A 7,247-nucleotide genomic window follows, 5' to 3' on the forward strand; every position below is an offset into this window, starting at 1 on the left:
TAAAATGTTAGGGCTACTGTTCGTTTACTCCCACATACCCATTGAAAATATAGGTTATTTGCCTGTTTTTGTATGTGGTTATGGGGAATGGGAGGACAGCGATGATTTCAAAAATGTTAACCGAAAAAACATCATTTTTCTTACAAACAAATTCAGTCTTTGTGCTGTTTGCACAGCAAAAACCCAGTACAACTATCTCACCGTCGTCTTCATCGACCTTGTCGATCTTGCATAAATATTTATAGTGGGTCGATTTTCTTGAACCACCCTTTACACCGACAAGAACAAATGTGTCTTTTTTAATATTCTTTTGAAAATTAGGGGTGTCATATTCAACTTGTTCTATTGTTTCTTGCTCAATATTAGCAAAGAAATATTCATCCGTCTCATCGTCAGTTTCAATGAATTTCATTTCAAAATCTGAATCTTCACTGTCAGTACTTTCTGGTTTATTTCTTTTGATATTTTTCTTCTCCTTCATAATCTCCAACTCCTCTTCTAAATCAACTTGCATATCTTGATTACTCTGTGCAATTTTACTTTCCTCAATAGGTTCAGTTTTATCTCGCTTACAGCTAGGTTTATTTTCCTTTGTCATTTCTTGTTTTTGTTTAGTTGCTCTCTTTACTTTGGAACATTTTACGCTGGATTCTTTAGTTTTAAGTGCTTTCTTTTTTCCTTTTCCTTTAGCTGTTTTCGGTTGAAGTTTGTTCTCCTCAGCTTGTTCTAACCGTTCTAAAACTGTCCCGTCAATCCCCCCCCCCCATGCCCATATTGTAGTCATGCACTATTTGAGGTTTTCTTTTTATCAGCACTCTTCTGTTTCTTAGACGGGTGAATTGTACGGTTTTTGCGAGTATAATGAGAGTAGTGGCGCTCAAAGGGTTAAAGAACTTTTGATGGGTTTTTTAGTTGTTAACCGCTAAAAAATGAGCTGTGTCGGAATAGTGTGAGTAGTGACAAAAACTGGATCCGAGGATCATTTAGATTACAAACCCCCCACGTTAAACCTAACCCACAAAACTCAAAATCCACATATACAACTGCAAATTTTGTCACATTATTATTATAGGCTGTGCCGGAGCACCGCTCCGGACCCACAAACCACTGTGTATAAACCTACAACAGCTTGTGTACTTGCTATCCCAAAAGATGTAAAAAAAAACATAATATGGATTTTAAATACCCCGCTGAAGCAAACCTGCAGAATACGTGAATTTCCATTTGCCTGATTGGACTTACACTAAAGTGTCACCTTAAAAATATCAATTTCTTCCCTATTTAAGTAGAATTAGTTTAACGAGTACTTAAGTTTGCTGCAACGGAGAGGGTGAAAGTGTTTTTTATTAATGTTAATAGTTTAGTGATAAATAAATCTATTTTCTGAATTTGATCAAAATCTCCATAAGAATAACACGGGGATTAAAAATTTACAATTTGTAGGAATTTTCCCCGTAACCATTAGGCACATATTAACGATTCAATATACTTTATTATTAGTTTTTAAGCTCTACAAATTGGTTTGGAAAGAAATTGCTTAATTTTATGTTGTTTTTTTTCAAATAGGTGAAATCATTTTTTACCCCATAAATCCCCGTTACCATAGTCCGATCATGCTGGTTCTCGCGAACTCGTTCGAATATATGTAGGTTTACACGTTTATACCAAATTTCATCGAAGTCGGATCATTTTTGCTCAAGTTATCGTGCTAACGGACACGTTACACATAATCTTTATGTAATAAATCTATATCTACCTATATATTAATAGGCAAGCATGTTTCTTTAAAACCTTTTTTCTCAGCTCGTGTTCATCGTAGGGAAAATCTACGCATACCGTTAGAAAACTATTTTCCTGTAGGTGTGCAGAATCCCTTTATAAATTTAAATAGGCTCAAAGATAAGCACAAAAAATGAGTTTAAAAATTTGAAAATATTAACATGGATCTTATGCGTTGCCATGCTGGTAACGAAAATAACAACGAAATATAAACAGAAAACCAAAACAAATGGAAGAAACTCAAATCACATGTTTTATTTACAGTGTGGGGTGAAAATAGATAAGTGAGTACATTACGTATTTTTGGTCGAGTTTCGACCACTGGACGACCTCTCGTATATATAATATTGTGAAGCAGTTTTTTGTTAACGCAACTCCTCCCTTCCTTATTTGTGGACCAATTTCAACGTTTGATGTTTTAAAAGATTTGTCTCAATATGTAGATTTGCAATAAGGTTTTAGAATTCTGCTCTTAAGGGCGTGAGACCCATTCAAAGGTTGGGGTTTCCCTATAAGAAAGACATAGAACAAATTTAAAAACAAAAAACAGCTGTTTATAAAAAGCTCATTAGCTTTTTGGGAGTAAATATTGATGTTTGTAATATTTGGTAGGTTAAGACCAAGTTAAACAGTTAAAATCAATTTTGTTGGAAGAACAGAAAATGCCTCAAGTTCAAAGAAGAAATATTGAACACGGTAGGAGGACACAATTAATAATAAGATATCTTGTGCGTATGAGGAGAGCAGAAAAAGAGAGACCTGGTCTAACAGATACCCATCCAGATACACAATCACTTTGTGAGATGAGTAATATTTGCCAGTTCTGCTATGCAACTTACTTTGGAAGTGAAATAAATATACGAAGCTCAAAGTGTTGTAACGGTGGTAAAGTAAACTTGCCTAATGTCAGATCAAATAAATGCATGCAAGAAATGTTTACTTAAGACACTGACAGATCGAGATATTTCAAAATATTTAGTAGAAACTATAATAATGCCTTGATTATGATAAGTTCAAGTAGTAAGTTTATCCCTAATCTTTGCAGACCTTGTGTTTCTATCGTAAACGTTTGTATTACTCGCTCTACTTCAATTGAGAAAAACATAAATGGATTGTGTACTACAATGTTATGTTGCCAGTTCCTCGGAAAAACTTATACAACGTTTTTTGACTGAATTCACCAACACAATCCAGACATTTCAAGTCAAAAATAAGAATTTTCAAAAACTCATTTGCCATTGAAAGCTTTAGTGGCCACACATAAGTGAAGGAATTAGTGTTTATGTACTGAACAATCGAGTAGTTAGGTCAAGTTTATTTTTATGATTCCGATGAGGCAAATAATATACGAAAATTAAAATTGCTATCTAAATATTATAACTACAAGTGTTATCCAAGCTATTTCGACAAATGTATACACACTTTCAAACTGAACAACGTGAGAACGTTCTGATTCTGGGCATATACCGTGACTGATAGACAACACCCAACCATATAAAGAGGAGTTTAAAAAAATCAGATTTTGTATGTTACAACTTTTATATGTTGTAAATAAACAATATTCATCAAAATTTGCCCATTTTTTTATTTTTTTATGAATTTAGAATCATGAGTCCACATGGAGTCACTGGGAAACTACGACTTTGAGGGACGTAATAAAACCGTTCTGTTGAGATGATACAAATATTTTTATTGTTACAAAGAATTCAATAAAGTATGATAAAAACAAGTCCTTACATCTAAAATATATGACAAAATACAATTTATATTCATAAAAAAGCAGTTTCATCTCAAACTTGTTATGATAAAATACAAGAAATATTGTATAAATTATTGTAAAATATTATTTCTTGTATAAAAATTCTAAAACTATATTAAAAAGTCACACAATAATATACTGAAAAAGTGTTACATTACACTCTAATGTATATGGATCATATGTAGGCTACTGTTCAGAGTTCAATCTCGATGAAAGGCGACAAAACAGTTTCGTTCTGATAACAAGCAAAGATGAACTTCACACTTTGAACATTTCATTCTTGCATAGGAATCAACACACTTTTTGCACCTCTTTCTCGTATCCGTCGGAATCGGCCAATGGTCTGTTCCATCTAGTTTTGATGCTGTTGCAGGATTTGGCTGCATTGTGTATTTCCTTTTCTGTCGAGTAGGAGGTTCTGCTTTTATTTAAATTACAATCAGCATAAAACTATATTTTTTTAGATAAATAATGTCACTGAAATCCCACTGCAATCTTATCCATAGATTCCCAGTGACTCCATGTGGACTCATGATTTCTGTTGAGCCTAGACAGGTTATGTTTTGAAATATTAATCTGAAACTTGTTGTAAAGCAAGCTGAAATCATAGGCAATACAATCATATTTTTTTCAATAACCTAATAGTTCATATCTTACCTCTGTATCATCCAAAAGTGAGAGCAGTCGTCGTTGTCGCCTCAGTATCAGGTAATCAGTAATCAGTAAGGTAACAGTGTTCTTCGATTCTCAATGCTGACAATAACAATAAAAAAACACTTGGTTCTCGCAAGTATGTTGGTGTTCATATTTTGTTGGGTCTCATAAACCCCACTATATAAGTTAACTTTGCGCAGTGGCATTATCGTAACCAATGAAGTTGATCTGAGGTGCGATTATTGCTAATTGAAAACTTTTACCAATACCCCGCCATGGGGGCGTGAAATACCGCCACATCGGCAATTTTTGGCAGCCCTTACGGGGGCTCACAATCTTTCATACTGGCAACTGGCGTCGTGTAGGAAATATGACCACAAACCCGGGTTAAGAGGGTTCCCTACCCCCACCGAAAAACGTCAGAAAACCGCTTCGCGCGGTATCATATAGCGATTCTAGTTTTAACATTTAAATCGTGAACCAAACACCATTTTGCATAGACATTTTTTAAAAAGCAAACTTAGTAGAACCACTCTTTATGTACAAAATGGTGTTTGGTTCACAATTTAAATGTTAAAACTAGAATCGCTATATGATACCGCGCGAAGCGGTTTTCTGACGTTTTTCGGCGGGGGTAGGGAACCCTCTTAACATAATTTAGTCAGTGTTTCCACATCGAGGGGAAATTACCCTTTTTAGGTGAAATGAGGCTCGAAAGGGGGAAGGACCTAAAAAGAGGATAACAAGGGAAAAATTAAATTTATAAAAATAGTTATTTGTGTAACTAGTGGTGAAAGTGGCACTTTGCTGCACACGAGAGCAATGTTTACAGAATGATCTCGAGTGCAGCAAATGCCTTTTTCACTCGTGTTACACATTATATTTTTCCTACAGTCACTATAAAGCATATAAATAATTAGTCTTTCAAACACTATGCAATACGTTTTTAGGTTCAGCTGGCAACACAAATGGTGCCCTAGAGAAAGTAGTACCCGCGGTCCGTATCACTCCGCTATTTTTCCTCGGCAAGAAATGTGCTCCGAGTTTTGAGAATATAGTTCCGTATGTTTTAGTAATTTGAAGTGGTTTCCGCGCCTAAAAAAAATTCTGTAATAGTATATTTCATTACTAGGACCGAAAGTGGCATTTTCCGGAGCGCGCTCAAGTTTTTGTGTGAGGCGAAGCCGAACACAGGAAAATCCAATTTCACATGCGAGGCGAAGCCGAGTATGTGAGAGCTATTTTCACGTACGAGGCGAAGCCGAGGACGGGAATAATGGAGCAAGAGCCGGAAAATAACTTTCGGTACGAGTTATGAACGATACTTTTCATCACGACGCAAAAATACACAAACACAGAATAACAGACCTCAGTAATATTACAACTAGTTTATTTCTAAATTATTTATTTTAAACATCAAAATAAAATCTTCTGAAAGGAAACCTTTGTATATTTCTAACACTAGCGCGCGTAGTGAATAAATGGAGAACTAATTGAGAGCGACGAAAGTAAATTTAGAGCGAGGGAAAATCAGCTGATCGATTTTTCCTCGCCCTAAATTAGAGCTTGGGAAACGGCTACTTTCATTGATGTTAGCTGTTATCGAAAATAGTTACTTTCGTTACGGAGTGATGAAAAGGTATTTTCTTGTTTATTAAGATCGTAGGAATGTTTTAAAAACGTTTAAAAGAAAAGTCCAGAAATACCGAAACTATAAACACGAAATGTCAGGTTAAATCGTAGTTATAATAGTCAATCAGCTGCTCATAGTATTATTATCTTTAAGTGTTGCCAACCTATTTCCAAGCGTACACGGAATACGTGCATAATAGAACCACGCTGTTTTTGTGTTGTTTCGTTGGAATCCTGATGTGCGGCAAAGTATAAACCGTACGACAAAGTATAAACCATACGGCAAAGTATAAATATGCAGCAATTAGCAGCTTTCTGTACTATAAACAGAACAAGGAAGCCAACTTTGTCGGGTGACTGTAGGAAAAGTATTTTTAATCAGTTACATTATGTTAAATATAGAACACTTCAAATGATTCATTCTCGGCAGACATTCTCAAACTCTTAGATTCAGTTGCTGTTGAACTAGAAACATTCTTCAACAGCAGGACAGATAGTTATCTTGATAAAAGAACACAAGCACTAGTTTTATGCTTAGTTTTGTTCTCACGATTAAAGATAGATTTGATCTTGAAGAGGGTACATTACCAAACTGCTGTGTTGGACTGAGACTATTTGCTGATTTCTGGATACTACATCCTACTATGTACTCAAAGCTCGAGCTCTTCCTTCGACGAAGTCGAGTAGATCTTTGAGTGATGATGGACTTACCGAGGCTCCTTGTTAAAATTCCCAAGATTAATGAGTGTCTTGATCCAGCCGATTTACTATGAAGTAGACAATGATGTGGTCCCAATGTTCTGTTGGACATCCAAGGGCTTTGAGTAAGCTCAGAGACTTGTTTACTGTAGACAGTAGGCTGTTCAAACTCTTCGCAGATTTAGACACTAATGGCTTAATATTGTATTAGTTGAGCTTATTTCACAACTCTTGAAAACAATTTGTAAATGGCATTCAAATGTCCTGGTATGCCAGGTTCAGATACGCCAAGCTGAGCTAGGATTGCTGTAAGTAGGCAGTGACCATCTCTTGGAATCTCTTAATCAACCAGCGTACCCTCCAAAACATCAACGGTCGTTGAAACAAGGTGATTTGTAAAAGGTAGGGCTGAATCATTGGTTGGGAGGATTTTTGGTGGTGAATTTTGGTCTTGGATGGAGGTTGTGGATGAAAATGTCAATTCAATCAAGGCTGCTTCGTCCTTCAATCTTTCCTGTAAATCAATTACAAGGTCAAGTGACCCCTTAAAATTGGCTAAGGTCATTTAATTTTAACAATTACTATTATTCTTTCAAAATTAATTAATAAATTACTATTAAAAGATGGTACCCATTCATCTTTGTTAGAAAATGCTTCATATGCTTCCTTGTTCCTTGTTCCTTGCATTCATATGCTTCAAAATGACTATTCATTGTTAAAATGG

The 7,247-nt window shown here is 35.4% G+C and overlaps 1 non-coding gene across 1 annotated transcript; it reads left to right on the top strand.

Annotated features, from left to right (window-relative positions):
* Positions 1-4,380: 4,380 nt before the first annotated feature.
* Positions 4,381-4,520, top strand: LOC128988233 (U4 spliceosomal RNA). Its single transcript, XR_008490357.1, has one exon. It is a non-coding gene; the product is annotated as a U4 spliceosomal RNA (small nuclear RNA).
* Positions 4,521-7,247: the final 2,727 nt, after the last annotated feature.

The sequence above is a fragment of the Macrosteles quadrilineatus genome, unplaced genomic scaffold (genome assembly GCF_028750875.1).
Source record: "Macrosteles quadrilineatus isolate MER2022 unplaced genomic scaffold, UCM_ALF_1.0 Scaffold_2__2_contigs__length_208266976, whole genome shotgun sequence".
Classification (NCBI taxonomy): Eukaryota; Metazoa; Arthropoda; class Insecta; order Hemiptera; family Cicadellidae; genus Macrosteles; species Macrosteles quadrilineatus.